The following is an 18,040-nucleotide window of genomic DNA, read 5'->3' as shown; positions in this document are numbered from 1 at the left end:
ATCTGGGTGAGGATCAACACACTCTTCCACTGCACTGCTAAGCTGCACAGGGAAATGCACAGCACACAGGAACACAGCAAGTCTTGCACACTTCAATCTCTTCCTTCACCCACTACCACAGTATTCAGAACAAAGGACAGCTGTCTGCCAGGTAATCGAGCAGTATCTGCTCAAAAAGATCACTAACCAGGGGTCTCCTCTCCTGCATTGTGCTCACTGGAGATGGACTGCTGGGTCTGGCTACACCCCTCCAGAGTGGAAAAGAGCTCCTGACTCACTGTGGTACGGGACGACCCTGATGTGGGATCCACAACGTCCTCCAACTTGAGCTTCTTGTCCACGACTTCATCCTCAGGGTTAGGTTCACTTTCCATTGCCTCCCGTCCCACCAACGTGTCCATGGGGCTCTTGGCAATGGAAGTGGGGTCACCACTGAAGATGGTGCCCAACTCCTTGTAGAAGCAGCAGCTCTTGGGCACAACACCGGAGTGAGGGTTTGTCTCCCTCGCCTTCTGGTGCACCTGCCTCAGCTCCTTTATCTTCGCTCTGCACTGCACCGTGTCCCGATTTGTAGCTCTTCTCACAGAAGCCATGAGAAATGTGCCCATGGGTCTTGAAGTTCCTATGACTGGAGCGGAGCTAGGACTGGACAGATTCCTCTCACCATAAGGCTTCCTGCTTGTCTTGGCCCCGCTCTGCACATGCCCTGGAAACAGTCAGCAAGTCTGGTTCCTAGGTGGGGGAAGGAGGCAGGAAGCTCCACATACCTCTCTTGCCCTCAGGCACCACCCCCCTCAGCGGTGCTGGAGCTGGTGCTCAGGGCAGGGGCAGTGCATGGAGCCCTGTGCCCCCCCCCCCCACCCAGGAGCTGGACCTTCTGGCCGCTTCCAGGGTGCAGGGTGGTGCCAGCCAGAACAGACAGGGACTAGCCTGCCTTAGAGCGGCAGCATTGCTGACTGGACTTTTAATGGCCCAGTCGGTGGTGCTGACAGGAGCCGCCAAGGTCCCTTTTCCACCGGTTGTTCCAATTGAAAACCGGACACCTGGTCACCCTATCAGGAAGGGCATTGTGGGACACCTCCAGGAGGCCAATTATAGCGACATAACCAAGCGCAGTCTTTACACCGGCACTTTGTCAACAAAAATTTGCCATGAAAAGCTCTATGCCTCTCGTCAAGGTGGTTTTCTGTTGTCGGCAAAACACGAGAGTTTTGTCGCCAAAAGTCACATTGCAGTGTGTGAACCTCCACTGTTTTGCGGACAAAAGCTGCCTTTAGTAGAAAAAAAACTACTGTGTAGACAAGGTCTTAGTATAGTGTGTGTGTGTGAGAGAGAGAGAGAGAGAGACTGCTGCCCCCTGCTGGAGAATGGCACAATGACAGCTCTTCTGCTCCCTTCTCTGCCCCCAGCAACTCCTCTAGCAGAGCTGCGTGTCCATAACCCGTCTCCCTGGGGTGCTGTGAGCACATCCAGGCTGGGTGAGAGGCTCTGGGGAGGGAGGGGGCCTGGCCCCATTGCAGAGAGCAGCTGGGTGATGGTTCTGTTCTCCCCATGGCAGGTCCCGGCCGGTGCTCAGAGTCGGGGTCTCCATCAGCTTCCAGCCCCCCACGATCCCCACCTCGGCCTTCGACTGCCAGGGGCAGGAGCAGCTCAACACGGAGGCCAGCAGGGCAGAGGTCTGCTTCACCGTCACTAAGAGCACCATGGACAGCCTAGGTCAGACCAAACCCACCCCCTGGTCCCCTCCCTCCTGAGCCAGCCAGTCCCCTGCCCTGGGGATGGATTGGAGCCAGCGCCCCCTAGTGGGGAAAGGCCTCGTGTCCCATTTCCCCTTGAGGTTCCTGTTCTCAATTTCTCTATCTCTCGTTTCCCCTCCCCCATAGGCAACAATATCTCCGGCACCATCCAGTACAGCCTGGCCCTGGACCCCCGGCGGATGAAGATCCGAGCCGCCTTCAACTCCAGCAGCCCCGTTCTGAGCAGGGAGCTGCGGCTCGGCATCGAGACGAGATGTGAGACGTACCGGATAACATTACCTGTGAGTGTGTGGTGGGAGGTCCTGTCTCCTTTCCCCCGCACTGTGTCTGCCCCTCGCTCCCAAATCACCCAGAGAACAAACCTCTCTCCTGGTTGCACCCAGCCCCCACCCCCCTTACCCTTCAGGGTCCCAATGTGTCACTCTGTCTCCCCAGCTCTGTCCAGAGGACACAGTGACCCCCATCACCCTGCATCTCAACTACACCCTGACGGGGGAGCCCATCGCTGCTGCCGGCCGCCTCACACCCATCCTGAGCGAGGACTCTGTGCCAGTGTCTGTAGGCTCGGTAAGGTGCCAGAGCCAGGCCCCGTGCTGGGTCTACTGCAGGGATCGAACCAGTGACCATGGGGTTTGAAAACAGAGTCTGGAATTTAAGAGGCAGCAGCAGCCTCCAAAACCCCTTTACACAGTGTAGCCGCTAGAGGGCAACAAAGATGGATGCTGAATTTGCCTTGGCATCTCTCCTCTGTGGGAACACTCGAACCTCTCCTCAAAGCTGCCAACATTTCTGTCCAAAACACAAAATATTTTCATTAAAAAATGATTTTTGCTGGACAATTTTCAATATTTATTTTGGCCAGGGCCCTCTAGAGGGGACAGACCCCAAGTCCTGTTCCCCATCCCCCTGAGCCAGCCAGTCCTCCAGCCATGGTACCACTAGAAGTGTGAAACTGCTGCTGGGCAGAGGGTGAGGAGGAAGAGTGTTTCTCGGGGGTGGTGGGGCTGATGATGGGTTTAGCTGTCCCCTGGTGCTGGGGACTGGCAGGTGCTGGGGTAATGGGAGGGTCCCTGGGTCCCTGCATTGTCATTCTGGCAGGTGGTGCTGCAGTCCCCTCCTCACCCACTCTGATCCTGCTCTCCTGCGTCTCCCCCCAGCTCCCGTTTCAGAAGGACTGTGGCCCGGATGACCGCTGCGATGAACAGTTAGAAATCTCCTTCAATTTCTCTGGGTAAGTTACTGAATCCTCCCCTAAAAACACCTACCATAGTGGGACCCGTCCAGCTTAATCACACCTCGGATCTTCAACATCCAGCTGGAGATGTTGCCAGATTTCCAGTGCTGATGGATCCTGGGTGGGGGGTGTGAAGGGTTGCGGGGCCCCCCCCACCGCTTCGGGCTGCCCCTTGAAGTACTGGGGTACCACTGAGCCTGCCGGTTCCACCAGCCTGGCCTCGCTATCACTGTTCTGCTCTGCCAGGCCCTCCAGCCTCCAGCACACACACAGGTAGGGACACACCCAGCTGCAGCAAGACACAGACACTGAAATCAGCTCTGCATGGGAAGACTCAGCTCGGGAACTGCCCAGCACTCAAGTACACACAGGACTGTAAACCCAAAATTGTCTTGTCTTGCACTGCACAGGAAACTGTACAGCGTAAGCTCATGAAAATCGCCCCCTCCCTCAATTTGGAGGAAGATCTGCACAGCTTCCCCCCGCCCCCGTTGTGAATTGCACAAACTGGTTTAAAGAAAACAAACACAAGTTTAATAGCTACAAAGGTAGATTTTAAGTGATTATAAGGGATAGAAAACAGATCAAAGCAGATTACTGAGCAAATAAAACAAACTCGCAAACTACGCTTAATACACAAAAGAAACTGGCTACAAGTGGAAATTTCTCACCCTAAACGTTTTTTAAGCAGGTTGCAGAGTTTCTTGTTGACAAACCGCTCTTGCTTGCAGCCTAGACCCCCAGATATTCCTGTCACAGGCCAGACACCTTCTAGCCCGGGTCCAGATCTTTCTTCCCCAGATCACTCTTAGGTATTTTCAGCAGCATCTTGGACAGGGATTCAGTGGAGATCCGGCCCTGATAAACTCACTTCCCTGCCTTATATAGGATTTACATGTGGCAGGAATCCTTTGTTTCCCTGTTTGATTTGCACGCCCTATTTGTGAGAAAATACTAGCATTCTAAGATGGAGTCCAGTACCAGGAGTCATGATCACATGACCCTGCAGTGTCAAAGCAGCCATAAATCCTCCAGAAGACTTCACAGGAAGGTGGCAGATTAGCATCTTCAAAGTCCTACTGTTCTCCCTAATGACAGATTGACTAATCAGGCAGACTGATTGCATTTTGTCTGGTGGGCATTCCCCAGGTGCAAACCCACTTGTAATTGTTACATAGTCAATATTCCTAACTTCAGATACAGAAATGACACATGCATAGAAATAGGACAATCACATGCAGTAAATCACCACCTTTCCAACGATACCACATGTGACTCATCTTGCATAAAATACAACTTAGTTATGCCATATTCATATCACAACAATATCTCTGTGAAGAATACGGGGCGTAGTGTCACAGGATGCACTGCTGTGGGGAAGATGCACCACTGGAAGCTCACAGCACTGGGGTCCCTGGCTGGGCACTGCCAGAGGAAGTTCACAGAGCAGCCAGGGCACTTCCCTGAGGAAGTTCACTCCTTTCTCTCCCCTTAGCTTGAGCACCCTGGTGGTGGGGGTCACCCTTGAACTCAACACCACCGTCTCCATCCAGAATCACGGGGAGAATTCCTACAGCACCAGGGTGCAGTTCTTCTACCCGGCCGCGCTGTCCTACCGCCGGGTCCTGCTGCTCCAGGTACCTCAACATACACCAGGCATGAGGGGCAGGCACTGCAGGGGGCTCCGTGCTGCAGGGAGTGGGTGGGGGGCTCGGCAGGGGGTGCTGAGCTGCAGGGAGTGGATGGGGGCTAGGCCGGGGCACTGTGGGCTGCGTCTCTCACTGGCTGGTCCCCTGTGCTCAGTCTAACAGGACCATGGCCGTTAGGTGCAGCTCGGCCGTGGGCTCGGAGGAGCAGACTCAGAGGAACAGCACCTGCCACTTTGACTACCCCATCTTCTGGAGTGGAGCTGAGGTAAGGACAGGCCCTGGCCTCAACCCTGGCCTGTGAACTCCCCAGGTGTGAACTAGGGTTTCCAGGTGTCCTATTTTCTAAGGGAACACCCGGTTGAATAGGAACCCTGGCAGCTCCGATCAGCACCGCTGACTGGGCTGTTATAAATCTGGTTGGTGGAGCAGCGAGTCTTAATCAGGCTCCCTGCCTGCCCTGGCTCCTCAAGGCTCCTGGAAGTGACTGTCATGTCTCTGCAGGGGTGATGAGGGAATCGCCGTGTGCTGCCCACACCCCAGCACCGGCTCCGCAGCTCCCTTTGGCTGGGAACTGTAGCAAATGGGAGCTGTAGGGGTGGCGCCTGTAGACTTTCACAGCACACACTGCACAGAGCTGCCTGCCTGCACCTCCGCCTAGCGGCCCGGACCTTCTGGTGCAGCACGGAGCCAGGGCAGGCAGGAAGCCTGCCTTAACCCCACTGTGCTGGTGACCTGGAGCCACTTCAGGCCAGCGGAGCCCGGTGGAGCCCAAACCCTAACCCCCCTCCTGCACCCCAGCCCCCTGCTCCAGGTTAGAACCCCCTCCTGCATCCTAACTCCTTCCCAGACCCTGCACCCCCACCCCAACACCCTGCCAAGCCCTGAGCCCCCTTCTGCGTCCAAACTCTCTCCCAGAGCCCGTACCCTGAACCTCCTCCCACTCCCCAACACCCTGCCCAGCCCTGAGCCCTCTCCCACACCCTGAACTCCTTTTTCCTGGCCCCACCCCAGAGCCCGCGTCCCCAGCTCCTTCCCCAGCCCAGTCAAAGTGAGTGTGTGGGGAGAGAGCCACTGAGGGATGGGGGCTGGAGTGAGTGGCAGTGGGGCCTTAGAGAAGGGGCGGGGCAGGGGAGGGGCCTTGGGGCAGGGGCGGGACAAGGGTGTTTGGTTTTGTGCCATTAGAAAGCTGGTAACCCTAGTGTGAGCCCAGCTGGGAGCAGAGAGGGGCAGTTCCCTGGGGTCAGCCCAGCCCGTGACAAGGGATGTGCTGGGGAAAGCGCCCAGGGAGCCCGGAGAGTCAGTGCAAACAGAGCCCCGAGGTCACTCCGGGGCTGGGGTCAGGCCCTGCCGGGGCTGCAAACCAAGGGCCAGACTTGGGCTGGAAGTCAGGCCTCACTGGGGCAGAGAGGGGAGGGGCTGTCCCTTAATGGGATGGTTAATGGGGTGTTGTCATGGCATGAAGCGGGTTGAGGTCTGTGGATCCCAAACCGGATTAGCGCTGTCTGTGGCCAGGGGCAGGGTCATGTTAACACCTTCGCCTCCCTGGGCCCATTTATTCCATCTAAGTTCATACAACAGCCCCCCTGATCCCCTGTGCCTGCCCCGCCCCCGCAGTTTTTAGCAGTTCCCCAGGCCCTGACACTCATCCCACTGTGTTTTCCAGGCCGTTTTCGTCGTCACCTTCGACGTCTCCTCTGAGGCCGACCTGGGGGGCAGGCTGCAGATCACGGCCAATGTCAGCAGGTGAGGGGGCAGGGCAGGACCAGGGGATGGATTAGGGTTTTGTGGGGCTCCTGGGCCAGAGCAAATGGGGGCCCCTCCCAACCTCTTCTCTCTGCATTCCCTCCCCGCACCCCTGTTCTCCCAGCTTTCCACACGGGGAGCTGGGTGGGGTTCAGGGAGCAGCAGGAGAGCCGGGCAGGTGGAGCGGGTCGGGACACAGGGGCACCCATTTTTCCAGGGGCCCCCAATTGGCTGGGGTCCCTGGGCAGAAGCCCCATTGGCTAATCCACCACTGGGGGTGGGGGCAGTGGGAGGGGGCCATGCACAGAGCAGGGCCAGGCAGAGGCCTGTGGTGCAGCCTCCCTGCACAGTTACCTGCCTGCGTCTCCTCACATCTCTCTCCTTTGCCCTCCCCTCCCCCCAGTGACAATGGCGGCCCCATCACCGAGCGCATGATGCACCGGGCAGAGCTGCCAGTCAAGCACGGCATCTTCATCATCCTCACCAGGTAGGTCAGTGCGGAGATGGGGGGGGAAGCGCCCCCTACTGGGCCCCCTGTTCCCTGCAGCACAGCACCCCCATGCAACACCACTCTGCAGCCCCATCCATCACATTCTTGTCTCTCTCCTGCCTTCCATCCTTTCCTCCCCCAGCCTCGAGGAGTCAACCACGTACGTCAACTTCTCTGCCAAGGAGGCAGGGACAAGTGTGCCAGTGACACATCGGTACGAGGTGAGGCTGGCGGCACAGAGTGTGAGGGGGGAGTTGGGTCTCAGAGCAGCTTCCAGTGAGTTTCCCAGGTACTAGAGCCCCCTAGGGCGCCAACTTTCAGTTCGCACAAAACTGAACACTCCTGCCCTGAGGCCCTGCCCCTGCCCTGAGGCCCCTCCCCCACTCACTCCATCCCCCCTCCCTCCATCGCTCACTTTCACCAGTCTGGGGCAGGGGTTTGGGAGAGGGTGAGGGCTCCAGCTGGGGGTGCAGGCTCTGGGGTGGGGCCAGGAATGAGGGGTTTGGGGTGAGTGAGGGGGCTCCAGGCAGAGGCAGGGGGTTGGGTGCTGGGTCTGGGCTGTGGGCTGGGTGTGTGGTCTCCAGGAGGGGCCAGGAATGTGGAGTTCAGGGTGTGGGAGAGGGCTCCAGGCTGGGGAAGGGGTTGGGGTGCAGGGGGGCTGAGGGGGTGTAGGCTCTGATCTAGAGACAATGATTAGCTGTTTGGGGTACAGAAGGGGACTCAGGGATGGGGAAGAGGGTTGGACTGTTGGGGGGTTGGGGTCCCAACGGCACTTTCCACAGCTCCCAGAAGCGGCCGCCAGGTCCCTGCAGCCCCTAGATGATTGGACAGCCAGGAAGACTCAATGAGTAGCCCTCGTGCCTACAGGTGCCAACCCTGCAGCTCCCATTGGTCGCAGTTCCTGGCCAATGGGAGCTCTGGAGCCAGCCCTCAGGGCAGGGGCAGCGCACAGAGCCTCCCTGGCCACCCATGCATCTGCGGGCTGCAGGGACCTCGCGGCCGCATCCAGGAGCTGCGTGGAGCTGGGGCAGGCAGGGAGCCATCTTAGCCCCAGTCCCCTCCTGCGCCGCTGAACCACCAGGTCCCTTTTCGACTAGGCGTTTCAGCCAAAAACCGGATGCCTGGCAACCCTAGAGCCACCTCTGCGAGGGATCCCTGTGTGTACAGCCCCAGAGCTCCTCCCCAGAGGCAGAACTGCCTGAACGGGATCTAGTGGGTTAAAGCACAGAGGGGTGGGGGTGGGCAGGGAGCCAGGACTCCTGGGTTCTATCCCAGCTCTGGCAGGGCAGTGGGGTCTGAGGGTTAGAGCGGGGGCTGGGAATCAGAGCTCCTGGGTTCTCTTTCTGCAGTGCCCTATGGAGAGTTTTTTTCTTTCAGGTCAAGAACCTGTGGCAGCGAATCGTCCCCATCTCGGTCACGTTCCAGTTCCCCGTGGAGCTGAGCGGGGTCCAGGTGTGGGACGTCTCTGAGGTCGTCCCCTCCAAGGTACCTGCCTCTCCCTGCCCTTGTGTGTGTGTGTGAGATGGGCCCAGTGACGCCTGCTCTGCCCTACAGCGCCCCCTGCTGGGACAGGCTGCCTAGAGGGGATAGGTCACATGTTCCCCTGCCCCCCCAAAACTTCCTGCAGCCAGCCGGTTACCTACCGAGGGGGCGGATTGTAGCCAGCGCCCCCTAGAGGGGAAATGCCCCGTGTCCCCTTCCCAACCCTATTAACATCATGTCTCTCTCCCTCCATAGCCCCAGCTGGCTCAGTGCATCAGTGAGGCTGAAACGCCCGGTTTGAAGGAATTTGTGAAGCAGATGAGCAAGCGCCCCCTGCTGGTGAGTATAGGCTGATGCGGGTCCCACCAACCCCTTCCCTTCACAACTAACACAGACAGCGAGTAGGGACTGGGCTGGGTGAGGGACCCCTGCTATAAACAGACCCAGACCCTCATGGTCATGCTGGGTCCCTGCACACCCCCTGCCTCACCCGGCGATATCCTTCCACCCCCAGGACTGCTCCGTGGCCACCTGTAAGAAGATCCGGTGCAGAATCGCCTCCCTGGAAATGCAGCAGCCGCTGGAGTTCATGATCAAAGGGAACGTCAGCTTCCAGTGGGTCTCCCAGGTACGAGAGCTGCCTCTGCCTCCCGGCACCACGCAAGAGATCTACTCAAGTGAACAGCCCCGGTGCCCCTCCCCAGAGGTGGCTGCATCTCAGTGCCGGGCAAGGGATTGCCCCTGTGTGAACAGCCTGTAAATTGCTCTGGGTCCCCCTGGGACGATGCTCTGGGCTGGTTTGTGTCATTTCCGGTCAGGGACGGTGAATTTCTCTGTTCCAGACTCAGCAGCAGAAAGTGAGTCTGGTGAGCGAGGCCCGGATTGAATACCAGGAGGAGAAATACACCCAGAAGGAGGGATTCGTCCAGCACCAGGTACCAGAGTGACTGAGCCCGGGATAGAGAGAGCATCGGCTAGTGGTTAGAGCTGGGAGCCAGGACTCCTGGGTCCTGTCCCTGCTCTGGGAGGAAGTGGGGTCTGGTGTGTTAGAGCAGGGGTGGGTGATGGTGCCAGGACTCCTGGGTCCCCATCTCACAGCTCCTCTCCCCCAGGTGCAGACGGTGGTGGAGCGCTCCGAGGTCTATAACTACCTGCCCATCATCGTGGGCAGCAGCGTGGGGGGCCTGGTCCTGCTGGCTCTCATCACCGCAGCCCTCTACAAGGTGAGTGGGGCAGGGCTCGGACCCCTCCCCCACAGCCCATCACCCTGGGGGCGGGGCCTGTGGTTCTCCCAGCTGGTGGGGGAGGAACAAGGGTTTTTCCTTCATAGATTCCCACAGCCCGTCCCTCCAGCTCCTGCACCATGAGCCTGTGTCCGTCTGGCTCTCACCATCTCTCCTCTCTGTCTCCTTCCAGCTCGGCTTCTTCCAGCGCCAGTACAAGCAGAGGATGGAGGATGGTGTGGAGGGTGAGGGGATTGGACTAAACCAGAGCGCTGCCACTGGAAACTCCCCTGCTTCTGATAGCCCCCCATGTGCCAACGCCCCCAGCTTCACCTCCCTCTGAGCTGCTTCACCTCCGCCCCGTTATGTTGTCACCTCCAAGATGCATAAAAATTGGTCACTGACCCCCCTCCCACCAACAAAATGCATCCAGTGCCAACTAGAGTCAATCGTTACTCAAATTAGGCTTGGAAGAATTCTCTTGATATTTTTATAATTTTTATGGAGAACGTTGAAGTTAATTTTAGGCATTTTTTTTAAGTTCCATTTGTTGGGATATGTTAGGGTTAACTAACAGATGTGGGAAGCTGCTAATTTGCTGACATGGCATTAGGGAACAAAGGCATATGTAGGCTGTCGTTTTTTGTTTAATAAATAAGTTGCCTTTTTCTTTCCTGTTGCTTATAAGAATTTAGAAGAATGCAGCTGCATGAGAAATGTAGCAGTCGAATAATGCCCTTTGGGTAAAAGAAGGTAAAAGAAATGTTATTTCCCCGTCCCTTCCTTTTCCAGCTATATAAACCAGCCCTGGCTTATGGCCCCTTTCTCCCTCCCCTGAGAATTGCTGACCAGGGAGATTTATAGCAACAAGTTGTTGCAAAGAAATGTATTTTCAAGTGAAAAATGTCTGTGTAATATGCGTAATGCTGTGCACAATAGATAGTGTGAGTTTACTAACAGAATGGGTGTTTTTATTACGTAATAAGAGGTTTTGGGATGTTGTAACAGATGTAGGCGTGTACATACTCACTTAGACAAAAAGAATGTGCTGTAACTAATTCGGTGCTTACTCAACAATTGAATCGAGGGGTACAAGTATTGCAATAAAGAAGCTCATACTCAAATCCGCCTTTCGGGTCAATCTGCTTTTTTCTCTTAACATTTGGCATCACAAACAGGATCCCAGGGGAGAGTTGTGCCTGATCACCACGTCTCGCCATGGATTCGATGAGTAAGTTGAACTTGAACGGGCCCTTTACTGCAACCCTGGTTAAAAAGTTTATTAATAAACTGGTGGGGAGATGGAGAGTCCTCATGCGTCTCCCTCTGGGGATTGTCAGGATTGGCCAGTCATCCAGGGGTGGGTGGAAGCTTCCCTGGTGTCCAAGTGCTCCCACGATAAGAAAAAGGCTGTTTTGCTGCAGGCTCTGTGTGAGGGTCTGTCAGGTTTAGGGGAGGAGGTTACAGGTCTTAAAAGCAAAGTGGAAACTTTGCCGCAAATTGCTGAAGAACAGAGCACAGTAAATCATCACAACATGCTGGCAGTCAGAATGGCTGAAAATCTATGGACGATTTTAATCGTCCTAAGTCAAAGAACCTGACCCTCAAGGGTCAAGTAGATGCCTTAAAGCAAACTTCTTGTTTCCCGGCCCCCATTTCTCTCTCTCTCTCTCTCTCTCTGCCTCCCCTCCTGCCCGCCTCCTCTCTCACACTTTTGGTTTTCTGACGTTTTAATAGATGGTACTTTGGATACTTAGTGAAAAGTTCGTTTGGACAAAGCATGACAGAAGTCTGCTGCATTTCATTTAAAAAATTAAGTGAAATGTCCGTGGGTGACCAGAGAGACAAATGTTTTACTGCCTTTTTAAAGAATCCCAAGGTAAAGGAAGCACAGGGTAGGGCAGCTGTGTTGCATGGATTTACTAGGTGGCTACGTCATTACAGGCAAAATGTACCACCTTAAAGAATTGTATGCACAAGTAAGTCATTTAAAGTGAATGAAGAGTTACAAGTAGCCTTTATAAAAATCAATACTACAAAGTTTGGAAGGAAGTAAATGGTTGGGAGTTGTAAAAATGCCAAAAAGTAATAGTTGTGGTGTTATAAAAGTGTAACCCCCATGGAAATTACCTAGATTCCTGGGGCTCTGTCTTCTGGCAGCTCAGGGAGGGGGAGCCAAGGCAACCAATAGGGAGTGAGATGCCCCTCCCAGGGAGTTCAGGGAAGGGGGAAGCCATTTCAGAGAGGCTGGAGCCAGCCAGGGCAAAGGCAGGACTGGCTGTGTGGGGAGCTGGTGAGTCCCAGGCCTGCATGCAGGGTCCCCCCTGGGAATTGGCCTCTAGAGACCTGACAGCAGATCCCTCAGCTGGGCTTTTCCTTCTCCACTGATGATTCACAGTTTGTAGAGTTTTGCTGGGAAACTTCCCCAGCCAGGCTGAGTTCGCCCCCCAGCTCCCTAGGGGAGACCAGTCACCACATGGTCAGCTCTGCTTTGGCTGCTAATCCAGGGCTGCTGCCTGCTGGAAGTGTGTCTGGACGCTGGGCTAGGAGACAACAATTTGGATTTTAGTGTAGTTGTGTAACCTGCACCTTGAGCCCTGCACCCCCTTTGGGGTGAGGGGAAATCCTGGGACCGACGCAGCCTGACGAGGATCCCGGCCTGCAGAGATCAGCCCCTCTGCAGTGACCCAGGAGTCCAGAGTCATCTCTGAACCGGAGGATCATTCGTGGAATTTGTGAGGGCACCATCTTTTAGTTAGTCAGGCAGGGAATTTGTTTTGGGGACCCCCCTACTCCCTGAACTGTGTCCTCAAGCCAGGGAGTGAGGGTCTGGGGATTTTACAACCTGCTGCATATTAAACCTGTGGAGGGATTTACCACCTTCTCCCACTTGTGAGTCCATTGGGCTGTGACATGTAAGGGGATTCTGTACCTCTGGCCAGGAGGGATTATATGTTACTGCATACATAACGGCTGTTACCCTTCCCTTTATATTTATGACACCATATTTATAAATTCGGTGGCTTACCCATTTATGAACTTGTTGCCGGCACTGAGTGCCCGAGGCAGAAACAGTGGTTCGTTGCCCGGTGTGCTTCGCTCCAATAAACACACCAAGGTGGAGAAGCAGACAAAGTTTATTTGAGATCTCAAAGCGTGATGCTAGGAGACAGGCACGTCTCAAATTAAGCACACTACTACAAACAGCTTTTCTCTTTTTATACATAACTTTAGCTAAGCCTCTTCTATCTCCCCCTCTCCCCCGACCTTTCATTCCCATGTAGCAAATACACTTTGCAGTAGCAATTACATTAAGCAGTTAAGTCATACTTGGCAACCACCAATCTAGCTCGTTAGTAACTCTTCTGTGAACCGTTATCTTGTCTTACTTTCTTTGATCTGTTATTTTGCCCCTTAGCCAGGAGCAAGCAGGCCTCATTATAGCAGGCCTCATTATTACCTTCTGGTACAGCTGTTGCAACTGATAACCATTCTCTGTTGCTAGCCTGTTAGGTCGATTAAAGTTCAAACATGGAAACGCTTTGGTTTATTCAGGCCTACTACAGAGAGGCTTCATTGACACTGTGGTTTTCCACCCTCCTGAGTTACCTAGAGTCATGCCTAGTGACACCAACAAACTACCTTCTCTTTCTACTCGTAGCATGATCCATGGATCATGATCCATGGATCATGCTATCAGGCTAGCTGGAGCCAGGGCCTCCAGCCTGAATGCCCCCCCTCTAGCCACCAGCTAGAAATTCCAGTGTCTAGCACACTCCCTGTTCCCCCAAAACTTTCCCGGGGGAACACCGATCCAAACTCCTTGGATCTTAACACTAAGGGAAATAGCCCATTCCCCCACCTCCCCCTCCCTTAGCCGTCAGGAGAGATCACCTTGATTCAAACTCCTTGAATCAAAACAAAGAGGGATTCACTTTCCCCCCTCCTCTTCCCCGGAGGTTCCAAACAAGGGAAGAAATCAATCAGGTTCTTAAAAGGAAAGATTTTATTAAAAGAAAGAAAGAAAGTAACACTATCTCTGTAACACCAGGATGAAAAATATTACAGGGTCTATTTTATAAACCTAGAGGGACTTCCTGCCCCCCCTTTCTCAGAATAATCAAAAGTAACAGCAAACAGAAATAAAGATATTTCTCCAGCAAACACACATTTGCAAATACAGAAATTAATCACAAAACTAATCTGCCTTGCTAATACTCACTATACTGAATAGAAGGAAATATTTCAGGAAGCTTGGAGAGCCTGGATGTACGTCTGGCCTCTCTTAATCCCAAGAGAGAACAACCCCCAAAACAAAGAACACAAACAAAGACTTCCCTCCGCAGATATTTGAAATTATCTTGTCCCTTGATTGGTCCTCTGGTCAGGTGTCCATCAGGTTCACTGAGCTTGTTAACCCTTTACAGGTAAAAGAGACATTAACCCTTAACTATCTGTTTATGACAACCACGATCACTGTTGATACTCACAGGTATGCCAAACCTTGGAATGAAATCCTTAAGCAAAATTTTCACAACGGACTTGGTGTCTGCCCTTCTGCAGGGGAAGGCTTCAACCCGGCTTGAAAAACATCAAATACTAACATATACTCATAGTTACATCATCTAGACATTTGAATAAAATCAATCTGAATATTTACAAAAGGACCCCAAGGGATGTGCTGCTTTTCCAGTATTATGTTGCTGACTCTCCTCCCTCAGTGAGTCTCCAGGAAAGGCAAATCAGCACTGTTTGTGGCCAACACTGTTGCAAGCATTGCAAAGCATTTTGGTGAGAGTCAAAGGTGTGTGAGTGGAAAGTGGAAGTTTCCTTTGCAGGTATGAGAGGCTGGGGCGGGGAAGAGAAGAAGAAGAAAGAAGCAGTAGAGAACGAATGAATTCAACACTGCAGCTAGCAAACTCAGTCCGAAGACAAGACGCTGGCTCCCGCCCAAGGACACTGCTCATAGCCGAGACTTGTCTGACAGCCGAGAAAGACGGGGGCTTGAATGTGCCCGAAAGAAATCCAGCTGCACAGGCCTGCAAAATAGCAAGGCCAGCAGGAAGAAAAACAGCAGATCTAAGATTACAGAGATGGAAAACACCCAACAACCAGGAAAATCAAAATTAGGTGCATACCAATCTTGTTAACTGCAGCAATCATCCCCCATTTCCATATGTGTACCATCCAGTGGTGCACCCGAGCAAATAGGGCAAGAGCACCTGAGGCGTAACCAGGCGGCCATCCAGGGACCACCAAAGGTGATCAGGGTGTAAAGTGCACCCAGCAGCACTCCAAGAACATTTCTCAGCTTGTGGCGCAGCCTCGGTCACGTATATTAAAACCTTAATATTTTCTGATAGTATCCAAACCACTTTGTATTCCAAGTTGGATAAAAGAAGTATCCGCATTTAGCTCTAACCCGTCCATTTGGTTTTGAACTAGGCTGTCCTGTAGAAAATTAAACACAACAATTCTAGCCATAAGACAAAATACCACAAGGACACAGAACACAGTTTCTCTTGTGCCAGTAAATGCATAGTATGTTGGATTGCTCTTCCACTGGCATTAGCTTTCTCTAATTTTCTAAAAGACAAAAACATATTTCTACCCCTTCTGGGGCGATCAGTCCTTGTTTAAAATATTTCTTTCTTATACAAATACCCTTGCTGATTGCAGGCAAAACAGAGGAATTACCCCCATATTTTTCTGTGTTTGTTTCATAGGCAGGCCAGGTTTCAGTGGCTTCTACCTTATCAATTAGGTAATTTGCATTAGCACACAGACGCTTTCTGGCTCGCTTTCAGATCCAGAGCCATTCACAGGTTAAACTTTTACTTAAAAGGGACACAATTAAAAACACACCACCTATTGTAGCCCCTTGGAGCCTAATAGGAGTTTAATTAAGTAGCATTGCATATTTGCATCTTCCTCACCCCTTTTACAATATACACCACACATGTTCTTTTCCTTGACATTCCTTTCATTCATTTGGGGCGGTTAAATTCCAATAGACACCCAGTATGTTTTTTCTAATCCAACAAAAGTGTTCATAGTCAAATGATTTTAATTAAATAATCTCTTTGCCTGGATTTATTTACAGACATTTCTTTGGAAAAGGGCCCAGTTTTCCTTCAGAATGGCTGCAAAGAAACCAAGAATTCTTGTTCTTTTTAGCGTTTTTTACAAAATCCAACTGATAATTCCCTCCAGCAACTACAGCGTTAACTTCTTACTGTTTCCTTAAATCACTTGCTTATTTCCCCAAAACGACATCCCAATCAACTCAAATTTTACCATTCAAATTATTGTTCCAGGGGTTTAAATTCCCCATGCCCATACTTACTGCTTTCCCTGAGTCCTGCCGCCATACCCCTCAGGGCTTCCAATCGGTTTTCCATTTTTTTTTTCTTCTCTGCCTGCCTGTCTGCTTGTCTGGGCCCGATCCTTTTTTCCTTGCTGCACCGTCCCTTTCCATGGGCACAGGCTTTGTTCCACTACCAATTTAGCAAGGAGGGTGGTCTTCCCCACACCTCCTGGTCCTGTTCTTAAACATTCTCACTCACAAGGCTACCTGAGTCCTCCCCCGTGAGGCTTACCACTTGGACACAACGCATGGCCAATTGGTGTTTTAACTGTTCAGTTTTCTCTAGCTGTCAGGTACACATCTCTTCCCTTTTCCCCAACTCCTCTTACTGCCTGGTCCTGCTATGACCGGGGGTAGACCCACCTCCAACCTTTTTTTTATTTTTTTCATACTCACAAACACGCTGCCTGGGCTGGCCAGGCCCGGGGGTAGGAGAGACAGAGAGAGAGGTAGATGGGAGGTTATACTGTGCACAGGTTGTCCAGAGGTACGCTGCAAAAAATCTCCAACTTGCTTCTGCTCTTGGGTTTTTTCACCCTGGGGTCTCTCTTGCTCAGTATTCCAGTCCAAGCCAGCTGCCTGTGGCTTCTTCAGCATCCCCAAACGACACTGGCTCCAGGGTCGCAAAGGCAGACTGTTGGGTCTCACCGGGCGGCCAACCTTTTCAAATGTAATCTCAGTCCTGGAACTTGTGTTGCCTTTGTTTTGCCTCTGTCTATATTTTTCACAGCCAGCTGGGTTTTTTGGTGCTTGGCATGAAGAGCAAGACAGACTGTGTTGATTCTTGACCTTGAACGCAGAGCAGATTTCTCTCTATCTCTAGGCCAAGCTGAATTTTCAGATTAACCCGTTCCTTTCCTGCCTCCCTTTCAGCCTTAACTAATTGGGGATATAAAGGAGCTGAGGGGGTTGATGAAGTGGTTTGGGTAGGGAGGCATCCGGATGCTTTGCATTTAGTTTTCAAATCTTGTAATTGAGTTTTTTAATTTTTCCTGGGAGTCCTTCAGACGCCGCACTCGAGACTCATGGAGTATCTTTGTAGCTTCCTCCCACAAATAGACAAATTGCTCCCACTGTGTGTTAGAGGCTTTTGGTGATGTTAGGGTTCCTCTGAGGTATATGATTTTATCTAGATCAAAGGTACCTTCTAGTGGCAATTGTTTAGATGGATTATCATGTGTGTAAAAATTCCAATGTTCTAAATACCTGCAGGTCCTAGGACCATAATGCACATACATATAGTATGCAGGGGTTCCCTTTGACAGTGTGGGAGAATTCTTAGACTGTCTGTCCCTCCCCCATTTTCCAATCACACCGGGGTGTGCCCTGTCCGCTAGGTCAGCAGCTCATAAGCTAAACGAAAAATCTTACTCTCTCACAGGAAAAAGGGTCCACTGGGTCACGGGGTTCCACCGACTAGTGGGAAACCTCTCCGCTGGGTCACAAGGTTCAGCTGACCCCCCCTTGCTTTCAGAACTCCCACATGGGGTAGCCCTGGGGCAGCTGGAGTCAGCTTAAGTCTTAGACCTGGTCAGCGGCTCATACCCCCGTTCATTCATTCACGCACACACATTCATTCCCCATATCTAGATGAATCTTATTTAACAATAACCTTAAACCTTAATTCTTTATGTCCGGATTCAATCGAACTTTCCCTTAATTGAAGTGGCAAAAACCCCTAAGCACCAGTGCATTAACCTTACTGAGGGCTTGGCTACACTTACAAATTTGCAGCGCTGCAGCAGAGTGTGAAAACACACCCTCTGCAGCGCTGCAAATTGCGGCGCTACAAAGCGCCAATGTAGTCAAAGCCCCAGCGCTGGGAGCCGCGCTCCCAGCGCTGTCCGTTATTCCCCACAGGGAGGTGGAGTACGGACAGCGCTGGGAGAGTTTTCTCCCAGCGCTGGCACTTTGACTACACTTAGCGCTTCAAAGCGCTGCCGCGGCAGCGCTTTGAAGTTTAAGTGTAGCCATAGCCTGAGGGTGGCAAAAGTTATTCCTCAGAAGTGCAATAACTCACCTTAATTGGAGGCAGCAACAAATTCCTCAGAACCGCTCTGCATCTGATCTTGTTGCAAAATCAATAAATTCGGAT

At 52.6% G+C, this 18,040-nt stretch overlaps 1 pseudogene; it reads left to right on the top strand.

Annotated features, from left to right (window-relative positions):
• Nucleotides 1-10,650, top strand: part of LOC120403128 — a 93,786-nt pseudogene extending 83,136 nt beyond the window's left edge.
• The last annotated feature ends 7,390 nt before the right edge of the window (nucleotides 10,651-18,040 follow it).

Source organism: Mauremys reevesii, linkage group 4, assembly GCF_016161935.1.
Source record: "Mauremys reevesii isolate NIE-2019 linkage group 4, ASM1616193v1, whole genome shotgun sequence".
Classification (NCBI taxonomy): Eukaryota; Metazoa; Chordata; order Testudines; family Geoemydidae; genus Mauremys; species Mauremys reevesii.
This window is presented reverse-complemented; position numbering and strand designations above follow the sequence as displayed.